The sequence below is a fragment of the Spermophilus citellus genome (assembly GCF_964194105.1).
Source record: "Spermophilus citellus genome assembly, chromosome: 16".
Taxonomy (NCBI): domain Eukaryota; kingdom Metazoa; phylum Chordata; class Mammalia; order Rodentia; family Sciuridae; genus Spermophilus; species Spermophilus citellus.
Window position 1 is genome coordinate 79,603,114 of NC_138196.1, and position 18,975 is coordinate 79,622,088.

The window sequence follows — 18,975 nt, forward strand, 5'->3', positions numbered from 1 at the left end:
CTCTGCACAATAACAGAGGAAGAGAGATAAACTCCCAATTGATTTTGTGAGGCTAGAATTATCTTGTTATCAAAGCCAGACAATGACATCGGGAAATGAATAACATAGCAGTATCCCTCATGAACACACATACATTATTCCACTTCTATTCAGTATCATGTGAGGTTGCAGCCTGTGTGCTACGACAGAAAACGAACAAATGAATGATTTCAGATTGTTAAGAAAAAACTAAAACTGTCTTTTTTGAAATATATATATTTTTTTAAAAATATGTATTTACTTATTTAGTTAGTTTTTAGCGGACACAACATCTTTATTTGTATGTGGTGCTGAGGATTGAACCCAGGCTGCACACATGCCAGGCGAGCGCGCTATCACTTGAGCCACATCCCCAGCCCCATGAAATATATTTTTAGTTGGACACAATATTTATTTATTTATTCTTATGCAGTACTGAGGATCGAACCCAGCACCTCACATGTGCTAGGCAAGACAATTCAAGGAGGGAAAAGGTACTTTTTCCAGCAAATTGTGCTGGGAAAAAATAAAACCTACATCCATATGAAGACTTGCATGCAAATATTCATAACTGAAACACAGCACATGTTCACAGCAGCCAAAAGTGGAAACAAACCCAACGTCCATAACTGGTGAGTGGGTAGCCAAATGTGGCATGTCCACACAATGGCTTTACAGAGGGGATCTTAGATGCAGGCTTTTAGTGTCTTCATTGCCACTGGGTGTCACTGCTTCTAATATGTGCACAATATACACATCTGTGTTTCATCTCTCTCTCTCTAAAACATGGATTCACAGCAACACCTCAGATTCTATCCAACACTGCACAGTTCATTCACGCCTTTCCTATATTTGTTGTTTGCTTTTCTGACAGAAACCTGGCTTCCCATTTTTTCAACATTGTTACTCATTTACTCTTTCCTTTGTTTGTAATCCATCTCCCAAGTGCCAGTCTCCTCTTTGTTCCTGGCTATTCCCTCAGCCCCAGCACTGGAGGCCCCATCAGCCCAGGTTGACTTGATTTTATCAGGATCCTCTGGTTTTCTTATGTGAATGTGTTACCAGAGACAAAGCCAAAGCAGGGATCAGTTTGAAGTCCATTGCAATAATCCAGTCAAGAGATGATGTCATCAGTGGAGATGGAGAGAAGTAGCCTAATTCTGGATATATTTTGAAAGTAGAAATGGAAAGAATTTGCTGGCAAATGGGAAGTATAGTGTAAGGAAAAGGGAAATCAAGGAGGAACAAGTTTAGGGCCCAAAAAACTTAGCCTGTAACTGAGATTGGGGAGACTTCAGGAAGAGCTGTATCAGGGTGAACATAGGGGTGGGATATGCTGGCTTTGAGATGCCCATCAGATGTGTAAGTGGGCAGCTGCATGGGTGCCTAAGGGTCCAGGGAAGAGCTCTGAGCTACAGAGACAAATCTGGGCCACATGAGCATATGGATGATAGTAAACCAGGAGACCATGTGACACCACCTAAAGAGTAGGCAAGTATGAAGGAAAGAAGGGATCAAGGACTCATCCCAACATTTAGAAGTTGGCAAGGTGGAGGAGTGGCCAAAGGGTGGGCACATGTTCTGGAAGTTGAGTGAAGGGAGGTTTTCAAAGGGAGAGTGTGACCCACTGCATCTCCTGTTGACAAGAGATCAGTGAGGACTGAGCAATGGCCCTGGGTTTAGCGATGGGAGTATGGGTGGAAGAGAAAACCTGGTAGGGTGAGAGGAGGATAGGCTGGGAGGAGCAGATGGGCAGCTCTTTCAAGGAGTTTCGCTAGAAAGGAAATGAGAAATAGATGGAGAGAAAGTATTTTTTAAGATGGGAGAGGGAATAGCATGCTTGTATGCTGGTGAACAGGATCCAAGACAGGAGGAAAATTCGATGATGCAAAAACATGGGGAGAATGGCTGCATGTCCTGGGTGGGCAAGAGGAGATGGCACCTTGTGGAGAGCACAGGGATGCCCTGGCCAGGTGCAAGGACAGTTCATCCACTACACAGGAGGTGAGTAGAGTTTGCACTGCGTGAGTGGTGGGAGCTTGAGGAAATTTCTTCTATCTGGGTCAATTTTCACAGTGAAGCAGGAAGTAAGGTCATTCAGAACAGGGAACAAGGAGAAGATGCTAGAGGCTCAAGGAGAAGGAATTAGGAAACACAATCTGCTGACCAGGCGGTGTAAAGCTCCACCTGAGACTGGCGATGCTGAACTTGATCGGTAGGTGGCGCTGGAGTTTTCCAGCTTCCTTCAGCTGGATGGGTACTGGTGCAGTTCTTTTGAAACAGGGCCTGGCTAAGTTGCTGAAGCTGGCTTTGAATTTTCCATCCTCCTGTCTCAGCCTCCTGAGCTGCTGGAATTATAGGTGTGTGCCAAAGGATGCAGTTTTTTCAAGGCGACTAACCCGAAGCTTAGCCAGTGATTAGAAGGATATCAAGAATTTTTGTTCACTTTCTGTGAACAAAATTATAATGTGTCTTTTAATTGATGCTTAACTAATCTGTAATTTGGTGAAACTGTTTCTCACTGGTTGTTGGCTCTACTAATTTTTTTTTAATTTTTAATATTTATTTTTTAGTTCTCGGCGGACACAACATCTTTGTTGGTATGTGGTGCTAAGGATCGAACCCGGGCCGCACGCATGCCAGGCGAGCGGGCTACCGCTTGAGCCACATCCCCAGCCCTCTACTAATTTTTAAGATATCATTTGAGCTGAAACATATTAATCTGTTTTATTGCTAGTGCTACTCACTCTCTCTCTTCCCTACCCATCCATTCTGTGCTGAGCTCCCAAAACCCTCATCCAGAGCCAGGCCTCACACTGCTAGCCAAGCTCCTGGCCCCTTGGCCACACTGGGCACTCGTAGGTTCTGTCATGAGCTAGTGGCCAACAGTCCCTGTAGGCTCTTGGCTTCCAATAAGTCATTATCCTCAGAAGAGTCAAAACAGGTTTTTAAGTGTGGGCTGGGAGAAAAGGGCAGTGAGGAGGCACTCCTGGCTTAGACTTGAATTTGGCTCCAGTTTCTGGAGATAAGAATGCAGGGTCTGGCTCTGAGGAGGAGACCAAGATGGAGCAGAGGAGATGAGGCTGTCAGGAGCAGTCTCTGGTGCCATAGTGGTTCTTGGTGTGGACCTCCAAGTGCTGAGACAGGTGGAGGAGTTGGTTTGCAAAAGAAGAGTGGGACCAGGTGTGGCAGTTTCCCAGGAACAAAGGAGAGAGAATGACTAAGTGGTGAGAGTTGTGGGCACAACAGAAGGCGAGGGAATGAGAGAGAAGGATGGTGTGCACATGACCCAAACCCTGGGACCTGGAAGATGCTCCATTAATTTATTACACTGAAACTCTTAGTTATTAGAACAACTGATAGTTTAGAATCTAACCATTAGATAACATAACAAAGATGCAGTTAAAACGTCCTTTTTCTACTTGAAGGGAATTTTTTTCTGTTCCCCATTAGTTTATCAGCATGGGTTAACTCGTAGATTACATCTTTCTTTCTGAGTGGATAAGATAAAGATAGGAAAGGTTGTAAGGCAGAAGGAAACACCGTGGTTTAGCCTGAGGATGCAAGCTCTAAGCTGGGAAAGGCTGGACAAAAGATGTAGGCTCCAAACCAGCTGCTTCTACTTTGCAGTTTTGGACCATATCACCCCTGACTGATTCAGGTGAGTGCTGAGCAAGGAATCCTGCCACCTCTGAATTACCTTTTCTTGGTACTAATTACCTAGTTCTCAGTCTGCAAACATTGTCTTCTTCCTCTCCCATCTCTTGTCTTCCTGATTTTCCCTAGCCACGTCTGAAACAAAAGACTCTATTGAGACAGAAACAATATAAACATATCTAGGGAAGGGCAGTTAATTCCTCTTTTAAAACAAAAATCTCAGGATCAGAAAAATCCTTAAAAATTCATCTAACTCAGGAATGGGCAAATTCTCTGTAAAGGGGCTGACAGTAAATATTTTAGGCTAACTGCAACCGACAGTCATTGCTTCTCAACCCTACTGCTGTAACACAAGAGCCATTGGAGCAATTATGACAATACACAAACAAAAGTTGGGACTGTTCCAATAAAATCTGATTTACAAAAACAGGACTGTAGTCTACTCACCCCTGATCCAATCAACAGATGATAAAACAGGCCAGTTAGCTCGACGGGAGACCAGGACTAGAAACCTACTTCCCTTGAGTCTCAGAGAAGGGTTCTTTCTATTAGGACAGAGATCCTCAAATTTTACTTTCATGAAAATCACCTGGAGTGGTGATTCTGAAAACAGAATTCTCAGAGATTTTAGATTCAATAAGTCTGAGTAAGACCCAGGAATCTAGATTTTAAAAGCACAGTTGTGCTCCTGTGGCCCAAGAACCAGACTTTGAAAAGCACACCCCACCATCATGCATCCTCAAACCCACACAGGGTGGACCCCGCTGTCACGGATGGTCAAACTGGTGGGGGAGGAGCTGTTCAGTGTCTCTAGATTGGATTTCCGTCCTCTTTGCCCCAGAAGCCCTAGCTCTGCTGTGACATGCCTCTCCACCAGAGCCAGCAGGTGGGCGTGTGGGGACACCTGCAGCAGGCTGGTGGGCGGATGCGCCAGAGGCAGCTGCTAATGAGCAGCTCTTGCTTATTGGCTACAGGGAGGCCCTCTCTCTTCCCCCGTGCCTTCAGCCTTCCAGAGTAGGCCAGTAGGCGGAGTTGAGTGGATGCCCCAGGCTGCGCCTTTACCTGGGTGGAAAGTGTCAGAGCCACAGCTCTATTCACATTCTGCCAGAGGGTCAGACAGGCTGCGGGGAAGCTGGCAGCAGTTGCTGGGTACAGAAGTTTCACACTTGATGTGTTCTTTTCTTCCTTGATCCATTACTCCTGCCCAGCCCACCTTGATCCCTTGAATGGGGACATTGTGTGCTCCAAATCATCCAAAACCAAGCCCCAGTTCTTTTGAGCACTCCCTGACCCCCGCCCCCAGCTGCTTAAGAAATATGACCCCTAAGAAAATAATGGGAGTTTAAGAGTATGATGTCAGGAGTCTTGTTCCTGTAAGGGGCTGGGCTACCACAGAAACTTCTGCCCTCACCTTAGCCCTGCTTCAGACCGGCAGGACCTTTTTCCTGTGGTTCTTCGTGTCTTGTAGGAACTCTAGAATGAAAACCCTACAACGAGTCTAAATAGCCAGACTTAAAAGTGAAGCCTGATGATAAGTTGGAACTCAGGGAACGGCACTCCAGCATGCCCTCCTGGGCCATCCCAGACACTGGGAGGAAAGGCGCAGCCCAGGGCGGAGGGCAGACTCAGGTCCCTGAGGTTGAAGGCCTCACTGCTGACAGACCTTAACAAAAGACCGCACAGTGCAGAAGTCCAAGAAGGGAGGTTCCCTCCATCCCCGGGGCCCCTGATCCCTGCAGCCCTTGGCACTGGACTAGAGAAGTCTGGGCCGGCCATGCCAGCGGCCTTGGCTCCTGCCATCTGTCCACGCCTGCTGGGCAACTTCTGAGGTGCCAGTGTATTGATCCAAAGGTATCAGTTTTCATCTATTTGAATCCCTTCATTGCACAAATGGGAAATGATGAGAAACGGGGCCCCAGGTTGCCGCAGTCTTGGCTGGGCACAAAATCACGAGCCACTCACAGCTTTGTAAATTCAAACAGCAATTCTTTATTCCCGAACTCACACCGGCCTCTACACACACGTTCTGGGGAAATCCAAGTTCTGCTGCCGCCCAATTCACCTACTCCACGAGGCTTTTTTTCCAATACTTTCTGAATCTCACGAGAACTCAACAGGAACTCAAGGATCTGGCATGCCTGAGGCAGCAGGCATGCAGGATATGCCCTATTCCCCCCCCCCCCCAGGGTACACCTTAAACCTGGAACTTCCCTAAACCCAAGTTGTCTTAAACCAGGAACGCCTTAAACTTGTCTTAAACTGGGAACGCCCTAAACCCAAGGAGCAGGATACTTCCTAAAACCTGCAGGATACACCCTAAACCTGGATCCACCCTGGTCCTTGAGCAGGGTCACCTTTCTCAAACACACATGCAATGTCACAGCGAATTTCCAAAGCAAGTCCATTTAACATGGGGTACGCTGGCAAGGAAATTTTGATGCGTCATTCCTACTTGGCAATGGCCCTCAGCACCAGGTGAATGGCTGGGGGCGGCGGGGTAGCCTGGCTGACTCCAGGAGCTGGCGCCCTTTACAGTGCCTTTCAAAGCCACCGCCGTGCTCCTCTCAGTGGGAGGAGCGAGCAAGATTGGCGACAGGGAGGCAGGGAGGAGCGCAGTCTTCAAGCTCTGCGGGCGCTGGTCTTGGATGGGCCCTTGGAATGCGCGAGCTGGATGCGCAGCTGCGCCCTTCTCCCGCTGCTTCCTGGCTTTCCCGGTGCCTCTTTCTAGCCTTCTCTCCATCCTCCTGCCTCTCCACCTTGCTTTCTGCTTTGGCCTCTCTGTAGCCTTGTTTGGACCCGGAGTTCTTAACCTATAGCTCCCAGACCCCTTGAACACAGATACGAGACAGGCACGGACTCCGTTCTAGCCTCCACCTCCTGTCCTGGGCTCTGCCGGCTTGCGCCCGCGGAGCGCTGGTGCTGTGCAGCATCGCTCCCACGCTGCCCTGCTCTTCTCGCGTGCCTTCCCTTTTTCCTTCCATCTTTGGTTTTATGCCTTGCACTCTTCTTTCTGGAAACTGGGCAGAATATGAAGCAATATTAATCACTGCTATGTGTTCAACAGTACTCAGGGGGATAGTCACAAGTTTCTTCTTTCTCTTCTGTGCCCGTGGATTTTGTCCCCCTGAACAGGGAATGGCTGGTTCCCCAGGTTGGTACACTTGGACATCTGGAGTGTAATGGCTCCTCCTAGCGTCGCCGTTTTAGATTGCCTACTGGAACCTGGGTCCAAGAATGCCATTTGGCTTCCGCAGGCTGCTGGCTGCTGGGTGTATTAGGAGAGCTAGACGCCAAATCGATTTTCTTTAAGGTTTTTTTTTTTTTTTTTTTTTTGGTCCGGGGATTGGATTCAGGGGAGCTTAAACACTGAGCCACATCCCCAGCTCTTTTTTGAATTTTCATTTAGAGTCAAGATCTTGCTGAATTGCTTAGGGCATCACTAAGTTGCTAAGGCTGGCTTTGAACTCGCAATCCTCCTGTTTCAGCCTCCGGAGCCTCTGGATTACAGGCGTGCGCCACCACTCCTGGCCCACTTTGATTTTCTTTCTTTTTTCTTTTTTTTAAAGGGAGAGTGAGAGAGGAGAGAGAGAGAGAGAGAGAGAATTTTTAATATTTATTTTTTAGTTCTCGGGGGACACAACATCTTTGTTGGTATGTGGTGCTGAGGATCGAACCAGGGCCGCACACATGCCAGGCAAGCGCGCTACCGCTTGAGCCACATCCCCAGCCCCCACTTTGATTTTTGAACAGAGTGAGGGTGTGCTCATCCAGGAGGCAGCCTCTTATGCCGGGGTGATGCTCAAGAGGAGGTAAACGATTGGGAAGAGTCTCTTGCAAGAATGAGATTTAGTTTTCAAAGACTTTGAACAGGGAGTAGTGAAACTGATATTGGACTCTGCCAAAGCAGAAAGCAACTCTGTGTTGGACTTTTTAGCTATATGTGGCAGAAGCAAGAAGCTAAAAGATAATCCACATAAAAACTACTACTCAGTTAGCAGCGTGACAGCAGTCCCCAGGGAGAGAAGTACTGAGAAGTTGTCCTAAGCAAAACCAAAACGCCTTATAATGGACGCAGAGGAAAATGTTTGGAGGTAGCTTATAGTTATTATCTCCCCTCTGTTCCTATAATAGTGTAGAGCCAGAAAAAGACTTTGAGTAACTGGGGAGATTCGCACAAAAATATACTCACACCTGAACAATGAGACATTGGAAAATTTTGCTTATTAATGTTTACTTTTTAAAAATTGAAATTTTACTGCTTTATGTTCGATTTTTCATGATCAATTACTTTCATTTTATTGTTTTGGAATAAAAAATGCTATTTATAGATCCACATGTTCTTTTTTTTTTTTTTGAGAGTGAGAGAGGAGAGAGAGTGAGAGAGAGAGAATTTTTAATATTTATTTTTTAGTTCTCGGCGGACACAACATCTTTGTTTGTATGTGGTGCTCAGGATCGAACCCGGGCCGCACGCATGCGAGGCGAGCGCGCTACCGCTTGAGCCACATCCCCAGCCCCGATCCACATGTTCTTGATAATTTTTTGTTTATAATTTTTTAACTTGAAGTATGTTAAATTATTGTTTCACTGATATTTACACTAATAAATTCTGGGTTTTTAAAAAAAATTTTAGTTGTAGATGAACACAATATATTTATTTATTTATTTTTATCTAGTGCTGAGGATCGAACCCAGTGCTGTGAGGCAAGCGCTCTACCACTTAGCCACTGCCCCAGGCCCATAAATTCTGTTTTTTTAGAAAAATATCCATTAAAATATGTATTTTGTATATGAAACAATATGTTACAAATACTTGGCACATTTGCTTCATTTAATCTTTAGGATCCTATTATCACCTCCACTTCATGGGTGGAGATAGTAATGGAAGACTAAGTAAATTTCCTAAGATGACACAGCTGGTATAGAGAGAGCTCATGATCTGGATCCCAACTCTATGCTCTTAAATGCTATATGTGTAAACCAGAAATATTAGTATTTCAGTATTACCTGCAACAAAAATCCATGTTTTACTTTATACCAAAAGCAAAACTGTAATTAGCACCTCAAGGGAACTACATTCTAAAAGCCTCCTAAATTCTCCATTCTCTTGAGATACGGCTCGTAGCTCAGTGGCTCAATACCTAAGGTGTTTGCTCCCAAAGTCTACAGGTAAGTCAATAAGGGCACACAGAGTAACAGGGATCTCACCCCTGCTAATGACAACCCTACAACAAAGGGATTGCTGTCTTGGTCACAAATGGAAGGGCAGCCCACAGAGTCACAGATGTCCAGTCTGAGAATGTGCCCATGTGAACTCTGTACCTGGGGATGGTCCACATGCTGACAGCATTGGCGTTATCACTGGGTCCAGAGAAGTTGGAAAGAAAAGGGCTCAAGAGATGGCGTGGGGAAAGCCGTGCCTGCGCCCTAAGGGCTCTGTCCCCAGTGGTATTCCCTCTACTCTTCAGGGACGGACAGAAAGCTACCTTCACATTCAAGGATGAAGTGGTGACCTAAATTAGAGGTCTCTTTTATTTTGTTTAAGGGCCATTTTATGGGATATACAAGTTTTCCTGGCATTATATCATTTTCCCCTTTGATTCAGCTGGTCCCACACATCCCTCGGGCCTCTCTCTGAACCCTCCCGTCCTGCTTCTCCCCAGGCCTCCCTCACAGGGCTCTGTTCACCCCTCTTGGCTTCATCCAGCCTGATTCAGGCCTGCCCTCGGAGGAGGGCAGCTCTCGGTCCATGAACCACTAAGCCCTTCCGTCCCCCTCACATGCCTATCTCCTCTGTCTCCTTCTGCATGCAAAGCTGTCCATGAAAAGTTGGGATTTGGGAACTTCAGTCTGATGATCCTGATATAACCCTGTCCCTGGGATCCAAACAAGATTGGGGGAGTCTAGTTCACACTCATCTCTGTGCTTTCCTCACTCGAAGCCTCTGCTTCAGCCCTTGGTCTTTCTGGTGGATCCTATGCTCCCCTAAGTGCTGTCTGGGCTCCCCCCTAAACCAGCACAGAAATCAGACTCATCCTTCCCTTGTGTCCCCTGAAACCTGCTTATGGGGGCACCTGTAGCAGCAGGACTGAGAGTGTTCAGGAGCAGGAGCAGCTCAGGCCTTCAGAGTGGAAGAAGTGTTCAGAAGCCCCTGCCTGCCCGCAGCTCCCAGGTTGCTCATTCCTCAGGACACCTTAGCACTCCTCTCCCACTCCCTTCCTCCCTCCTCTAACTGCTTTGCCCAATTCCCCTGGGAACTGCGTGTTTTTCTCTATCTTACAGAGCAGTTCAGCATCCCAGCCTGCTGGTTTTCAAAGTGTCATAATCCATTAGTGGGTAGTAGAATTGATTTAGTTGGTTACAACCAGATTTTCTCTTAAAAGAAATAGAGTAGCATAGAAAATATGAAAGCGTGCATGGTAAAGGAAAGCACTGTTTTGTGACTTGTTTTGATCCTGCTATATAAATAAGAGTTCATAAAAGTTATGGTGAAAAACAAACCAGGGCTAGGATTGTGGCTCAGTGGTAGAGCACTCGCTTGGAACTTGTAAGGCACTGAGTTCGATCCTCAGCACCACATAAAAATATAAAAATAAAATCAATGTATTGTGTCTACTTACAGCTAAAAACAAAACAGCAACAAAAATCCCATAAAACATTGTCTGGCCCCAGTGGGTGAACTTAGCTCCAGGTCCACCTTCAGGTAACCATTGCCAGCCAAGAACTCAGCAGGGCAGAAGCACCTCTCTTTGAATATGATCTACTCTCCTTAAAGGCCACGGTGTGGTGGTGTGTGCCTGTAATACCAGCTACTTGGGAGGTGAGGCAGGAGGATCCCAAGTTCAAAGCCAGCCTTGACAAGTTAGCAAGACCCTGTCTCAAAATAAAAATTTCTAGAAAAAGAAGGACTAGAGAATATGGCTCAGTGGTAGAGCACTCATCCAACATGTATGAGGCCCTGGGTTCACTCCCCAGGAGGGAGGAGTAGGAGGAGGAGGAGGAGGAGGAGGAGGAAATAGAAGAGGAGGAAGAGGAAGAAATAGAGGAGGAGGAGGAAGGCATGATTGTTGTCATTTTTTCTTTTTTCATTTTCTCCTCTTCCTTCCTTCCTTCTTTCTTTCCATCTTCTCCTTCTTCCCTTTATCTTTCTTCTTCCTCCTCTTCCCTCCCTTTGTTCTGTAGTGCTAGGGACTGAAGCCAAGGCCCCCTCCATGCTGCACAAGCACTCACCCCCCCAAAGCTCCACCCACTGGAAAACCAGTGTCACTACTCTGCTTCCAGGTCTGTCTCCATACCTGAGCTTGGGAGTTGGCAGCTCTTCAAAAAGTTCAGATCCTTCACTGAATTCATTTAGCAGCTCTTCCTTGGTCCATTCGTATGGGCCTGTTAGAAGAAAGCCTTTACTTGCAATGCCCAGGAGAGAGGTTTCAGGTATGGCTTCCTCCTTGCCTCTGCACTGTCAGGATAAGTCCCTTCATCAATACAAATATGAAATCCAGACATCTTTAAAGTCTTCTACTTCTACTTCCAGAAAGCTGCATTGTAGTAATCAGCTCCAGTGATATGAGAGAAGCCAAACTGAGCAAGCTCCACCTGTACAACACCATTTCCAGCCCCAATGACAAATGCATCCCATGGAGTCTTGTGCTTCTGCAGCCACCTTCTGAGTCCATCCATGCTCTCCTCTCCAACCAGATTTCTCCTGGGTCTCCATATTTCTGTCAAGTTTGCAGTTCCCTCTTGTGGACAGCACCCCAGTGCTGTTGGGATGAGACCATCCTCTTGGGACTGTCCTCTAGGAGTCGCCTGTAATATTTAAGTTAAAAAACAATGATGGCATTTTAGACTGTATAAAAATGGCCCTGGCAGTGCAGGTGTGGTGGTACACACTTGAAATCCCAGTGACTAGAGACTGAGGCAGGAGGATCGCAATTTTGAGGCCAGCTTGGGCAAATTAGTGAGACCCTGTTTCAAAATAAATAGTAAGAAGGGCTGGGGATGTGGCTTCATGAAAAAAAAATTAATTGATTTAAAAATGCTTCTGCAGCAAAAAATGCCTCTCCGACTATCACAAACCTGACAGATACAGTTACAGAGAAGACTGTCAGGCCAGAAGCAAGCTGGCCCTGCCCACCCCACTTGAGGGCAGTATATCCTAAGTGCAGCCCGCTTGGGCTGTCTGAAGGTCAACTTCCCAACTCATCTGTTTTGAAGGGTGAGGTGTGGGGTGGGGTGAGGTGAGACGGGGAGTGGGAAAGAACCAGTTGTTACTGAAGCCTACCCTATGGGAGGGTGAGGGTCAGGTTAAAAGACTGGATTTCTGAGTCTTGCTGTGGGTTACATAAATGAGTTAGTAACAACTCCTGGCAGGCTGAACCGAAGGCCCGGTGGACTGTGATCCACCTCTCCCGAGCGCCCATGTTTCTTACTGGGGACATAAGGAGGTGCAGGGCCTCTCTTGGGGAAAGTGGCCTCAATGGATGTGAGGCACAGCCCAGGATGCGGTGGGACCCGCTGCTCTAACCCCTGGCTCCCAGGTGGAGTTTGGGCTTGCTGAGTTGGTGTGCAAGGTTAGGAGAGAGCTGGGTCCTCCCCAGGAGGCTTCCTGCTGCCCCTACCCCACCCTTCTCCTGGTGGGAAGTGCAAAACACAAATCCCCCACAGCAGGGTTTCTATCTCTAGGCCTCTTGTGATTGTGTATGTAAGTGGGGGTCATTTAGAGATTTTAGGTGATTTTCCCTTTAAGTACATCTTTTCAAAACTTAATAACAGCCCTACTGTAAATTGGTTTCCTGAGGAGAAAAAAACAAGCCGGCCTAATACAAATCCAATAGTTCCTTTTTTTTTTTTTTTTTTTTTTTTTAACTTTTAGAGCAACAACTACATCGTTTAAAAATTGTTTGCATGTAACTCTGTACCCTGGCGCATGGGAACCTTGTTTTGCAAAACAAATCGAGCTTTTTCTACAGAGAATTCAGAATGCTGTAGAGAATCGTGAACTCTTCCTTCCACCCACGCCTCAGAGGAAAGGGGTGGGCAGAGCGGGAGAGGGAGTCGCGGAGAGGGGTGGCCGCGAGACGGATGTGGGAGGATGCAGGGGGGAACCGGCGTGGAGAGCTGGCGGGGAGCCGCAGGGAAGGGGCGGGAGGGGTGCCACGTGGCCTCCGAGTATTAGACCCAGGGTCAGCAGTGGGAGAGGGCTGCTATTCCACCGCTTTTCCCAGGGCTACCCATCCAGGGCCACAGACGCTGCCAGGTGTCCATCATCTGCTCGCGCGAGGGGCTGTGCGCCCCCTGCCGGCTGCCGCCTGCGGTGCTGGGCCCAGAGTCCAGAGGGCCCGCGAGACGCTCAGCTCCTTCCTGCCTTGGAATTCGTGGTCATCCGCGGGCTACTTCATTTTGCAACTTTCAATATATTTTTAACTTTTTAATTGAGGCGCGACTTGAAGTCCACAAATCACCGCATCTTAGAAAAGCCTTATAAGCAAACACCTAAGTAAGATAGAATATTCTCTTCATGAACCTGCACGTAACCACCAAGGAGGTCCAGACACGAGGCTTGGGGCTCCGGGGCTCCCTCCTGCCCCTTCCGGGCAGAAGGGCGGTGGCCAGCTTTCGGTTCTCTGTCCCTGTGGACTGGCTTTGACAGCGTGGATCCAGGGCGAGCGCTGCGAACCGCTGTGCTGTGTTTGGCGGTCGGTCCTGCCCCGACAAAGCGGTGACTCGTCCTTCCCCTGCGGGTGGCATTCCCTCATAGGGTTGCTCCCGGCGGGTCCATCCCGTCGCCGATGGGAGCTGGGCTGTCCAGCCCTGGGTGGTCAGGAGGAGAGCTGTTGCGAGCGACCTGGGGGACGCAGACCCTCCGCCTCTGCTGTGAAAGGCAGCAGTAGAATCCCGAGGCAGAAGGAGACCCCGGCCAGCCTAGTAGGTGACACCCGGCGACTTCCACCTGGCTGGAGAGTGGCAAGTGGTGAGGGGCGTGAGGTTGTGAAAGTAAAGACGGGAAGGGAAGGAAAAGGAGGAAGGAGCCAGGGCTGCAGCCCTGGAGGACAGGGCGGGCGGGGAGGTCCCGGCCTGGCCAGCTGGTGTCAGAGCACTCCAGGGTCCAGGATGCTCTTGCTGACCACAAGAGAGAAAGAAAGGCAGAGAGATACAAAGCTTTCTTTCTTTTTCTTCCTTCCTTTCTTCCTTCCTCTCTTTCTGTTTTCCGTGTTGCTGCTGCTGGGGATTGAACCCAAGGCCGTGGGGGATGTCTTCTACCCCTGAGCTACCACGGAGGCACACCCAGCCCCTTGTAAGAGGTTAAAAGCGTCCAGAGCTATGCCATTTGCCTGTAAAGTGAGTAAATTAATTTCCCTGATGGCAAAAACAAAAGAAATACTCCCCAATAAGTTGCTCATGTGCCACCCTGTGTTTATGGCAGAACCCTGGTCATGTAAATCAAAATTTAATACCCCACCATTATGTTGTTATGATCTCCCCATGAGTTTTTCACATCGTGTTTATTTAAACATGAATATTTAAACACTTAACTTCATCCTTTTAAAGATAGCATCTTAGAAAAGCCGTATAAGCAAACACCTAAGTAAGATAGAATATTCTCTTCATTAACCTGTACTTTTTCATGTTAACTCACCCCAAATGTATTTTAGAAGTCTGTCTCAGGTGCCCCTCTCCAGCCCTGGGTGACTGGGTATTACCCACCCGGGTCACAGGTTGTCATCTCAGGCTCTCTGTCCTCTCTGACATTCAGGAAAGCTCTGTTCCTCCTGCCTGGGTCGCTTGAGAAAGTCACAGTCAATTTTTGGTTTGACCTCCCGGTCTGTGGAATTCTGACAGGACACAAAACAGCCCAAGACTCCAGTTCACTCTAGCTTGTGGTGACATATCCTCGCCGAGTGCCTGCTATGTGCCACACAGTTTCTGGGCCTAAGATTCAGTGTCCAAGGTAAATCCATAAGATCCTTGCTGTCTGATAGGGCTTCCTCTGGTAGAGTGAGACAATAACCAAAGAAATAAACCAGAAAACTGTCAACAAGAGCCACACAGAGGATGAAGACAAGGCAGAAGGAGACACATTAGTAAATGAATGGATGACCTAAGGTGATGACATTAAGCTCAGTTCTTAAGGAACCCACTGTGCAGAGGCATGAGGCAGAGGCATAGCTGGTGCAAAGGCCCAGAGGCATGACCCAGCAGAGCACGCAGGAGAAACAGAAACAAAGCCAACTTGTGCAGAGCACAGTGAGGGAACAGAGAGCTGAATGAGGCAAGTTAAGAGGATAGCCTGGGGTCAGACCATGTGATTCCAAGAAGAGAGCTTGGAATTTCTTCTAAAATCCAAAGGGAAATCATAGGAAAGCTTTGATATGGTCCATTTTTCTAAAGGTCACTCTGGCGGTTTATGAAGAGGGGCAAGGTGGGAATCGGGAAGACCAGTGAGGCTGATGCTGCTGACAAAGCCTGGTGACAGAGGGGACTTGGGTGTGGCCTTAGGTGGTAGGTGGAGTGGGAGCTTCTGAGATGGAGAAGGACAAGGGATGGGGCGTTGGGGGGGGTGGTGGGGGTCAGGGCCCCTAAAAGCCATAGGAAGATAAAGAAGTGTGGGGATCTCCTAGCTTTTTGGCTTAAGCCCCTGAGTGGGTCCTGCTGCCCGTCCACACAGGATGCCTGCGAGAGAAAGTCTGGGTGGGGAGGGGACTCCAGAGTTCTCTTCCCAGCCAGTTCCTGGGGACACCTGAGAACCCCATCAAGGGCTGCCCTGGAGCTCAGGGTAGAGGTCAGGGTTGAAAACAGAACCTGGGGAGGCAGGGGATGATGGGGAGGGTCCCTGATGGCTGTCAAGGAGTCGACTCAAGAAGTCCCATTCCATGTCGTCCTATGTGTGGGGCTGCGGAGCCACAGGGCCGCCAAGACATACCCTTTTAAACCAGAGGAAGGAGAAGGGGGGGTGAACCGGGACCCCTGAGCTCAGGCGCTGATGCTGGCCCCACACCAGGAACTCAAGAAGGACTGACTGTGTCAGCGCTGTGCCAGCTGCTCCCAGGCGGCCTGCCTTACTTTCTCACCCTGGGCAGCAATTCCTACGACCCCCGTTTTCCAGTTGAAGAAACTGGCTCTGGTGGGGGAAAGGACTTCTTTCCCACTTTGCAAACCAAACCCAGATCTGTTGGATACTACTCTACCGCCAGGTCCCTATTTGCTGTGTGTCTTTGGGACAGTGTTTTTACCTCTCTGGGTTGGGGTTTCTTCACTAATAAATGGAATGTTAACAATTGTTAACAACTGTAGTTTTAAATTTCTAGATTCTGAGTGCATTTGTATTCATTTGTGTTTCTGGTGCTGGGAATTAAACCCTGTCACGTGCTGAGCATGGGCTCTACCTCTGAGCTGATCCCCAGTCTCCTGAATGCACTTAAATGCGTTTAAGTTTTTTGAGTGAGGGTTTTGAGTCCTACTGTGACTGAAACTTTTTGGCTGGAGTGCATTTCCACTTTGCACAGCCAGAGGAATGGCCTTGCCTTCGGACCACCTGGCCTGAAGGGACTCGCTGCCCAGATGCTGAAGCCTGAGGTGACAGCCCCTCCTAGGACACAGGGCACTGCTTTGGCTTCTCTGTCTCCTCTACCCATGCCTCTTTCCTTTTTTCCTTCTTCTTTTTCTTTAACTTTATTTTATTTATTTATTCTTATGTGGTGCTGAGGATGGAACCCAGCGCCTCATTCCTGTTAGGCAAGCGCTCTGCCACGGAGCCACGACCCCAGGCCCCTCTTTCCTTTCTTTATCTCTGGAAAATACTTCTCATTTTCTAAATCCTTGTGCTTTGAAGACCAGATTGGCTGGGGAGTGTCCAGGGGTCACAGGGTGACATCCAGAATGCCAGCCTGCAGCTGTCACCCTGGCCGTTCCTCCGATGTCATGTGGAATGAAAGCCCCAGCAGAGTGTGCACTGGGGATCAGTGGGACCGCACCACTGACCCGAGGTCCCTTTTCCCTTCTGCCACGGGGAGCTCTTTTGGTTCCAGCCTGTCAAGGAAGAAAGAGCCCCTTGCTCTGCGCTGTTGGCAAAGCCCGGAGCAAAGGATGTTCCTGAATGCCACGCCTCTGTGGCTACAGCGGAGCCAAGGTGACACTGAAGGCTGGCCAGGGTCTAAGTTGCCCAAGCTGACACAGAACTTGCCATCCTCCTGCCTCAGCCCCTTGAGTCGGTGGGGTTACAGGTGTGCACCACTGTGCTTATCTCAAGTTTCCTAAGGTTGAAGCTTAGATTACTGGTTTTGGATCTTTCTTCTTTCCTATTATCAGTAGGTTGCTTAATCTCCAAATATTTTAGAATTTTTCACCTATTTTTTCCTGTAATTAATTCCATTGTAGAACTGAGAGCCTACTTTGAATAAATTTTATTCCCTTAAATTTGTCAAGAAAATATTTCATAGCCCAGAATGTAGGTGGTGAACAGTGAGCTTGCCAAGAGTGTCATCTGCTATTACTGAAGGCATAGTCATGTATCAATGTCAATGGCATCCCTTTGGTGGTACAGTTGAGTTCTGTTCCATCTTACTGATACCCTTCCTGCAGGATCTAGCCATTTCTGACAGAGTCTCCAATATAACAGTGGATGCAGGCATTTCTCCTTGGGATCCTGTTAGTTTTCACCTAATGCATTTTGGTGTTCTCTTATTAGGAGCATACATGTTAAAGATTGCTACATCTTCCTGGAGTCCTGACCCCACTGTCATTACGTAATGTTCTGAGAGTTCCTTGCTCTAAAGCCTCTGCTTTGTCTGAGATTTATGTTGCTACTCCATATTTCTTTTTTTTATTTTTTTTTATATTTCTTTTAATTAGTGTAAGCATGGTATATCTTTCTCCAGCTCTTGACTTTTTTCTTTAGTATTATATAAAATCTACCCTGGTAAATCTGTTACTTTGGAAAATGTAACTACTCTTGTAAAAGGCATTATAGTAAGCTATTTTCAGCCATTAATTCTTGAGTATAAATTAGTATATAAGATCCTTTCAATAAATAAGGAGAATTTTACATGTGGGAGGGTCAGTAACTCCCATAAAAAAAAGGGGGTCAATAATTGAGGCAGAAAGACGGAGGCCCCACAGAGAGAAAGGAGAGGCAGTCAGTTACGAAGGCAGAAATGTGTGCTCTTCAAGATTTTTGTACAGGGCTGATATTGCCTGATTGCTCGAGAGCTTTTCTAAGTCATTTCAATTAGTAGTTGTGCATAGAGTGTGCATTGGATATGGAGACTGTCCAGGAGAGCCTGGGGCTCCTGGGGATGATCTGGTGATTACAATCCTTAGTGGTTCCTTGTCTGCCTTAGAACTTGCAGTGGCTTAGGAAATTGAAAGGAAGACAAAATTAACTTGCAGACTTATTCCCTGAGGTTCCTGTTTGCTTCCCTCTCACAGTCACAACCTCTTTTATCATCTCAAACTCTTTTTTTCTTTCCTTAGGCTGCATCATGACAGTGCAGTGTGCCTAGTTGGACTCAACTCCAGGATACCCACTTCTTGTTAGAGAGGCTCAGTCTCCAAAAGATTTGTCCAGGCAGGACTGGCATTTCAGACAAGCTGAGTATGTGGTGTGTCTCTGTGGTATGATTTGGGGAGTGTCTTCAGGGTTGCCATGTCCTACTCATGCCTAAAATTCCATCCTTAGTGATTCATACATGTTTACACCCTTGCCTGGAAGCGAGAGATACAGAAAGAAAAGGCTGGTAACTTACTTCTGAATTTTGCTTGGAGATGTCCTATATCTAGGGTCATAGAGAGACTTCTGAGTCTTGGAGTGTCTTGCAATTTACCAGTAAAACTGACAAAATTCACAACAGGACCTTACGGGTTGGCACAGGGGAAGGAAAATCAAAGAGGCTTTCAGTGACTGTTTTTCAGGGAGCAGATTAATAGCGATGAGTTGTTTTTTGATCAAATTCAGACAAGGTCATGGCATTTAATACTGGCTCAATTGGTAGTTTGTCTTCTGTATGCTCTAGTATTCATGTTCATGTAAAACACATGAAATAAAATTGCATGCCGGCACCCCACTATTTCGCATGGTCTTTATTGGAGCAAATTTATTACTGTAGTGATCTGATAGCTTCACTAAAATTCTGCTGAGTGGTATAGAAAGCTCTTGTCTCTCTTTGGTGACCATTTAATCTTTCATCTGCTCATCTATTTCCCCGTCTTTTCACTCTTCTCCCATCACCCAATTCATACAGACATACCGCACAGTAATCCACACACGCTGTTGCCTTCTAAGAATGGCTGTATATGATGTTTATG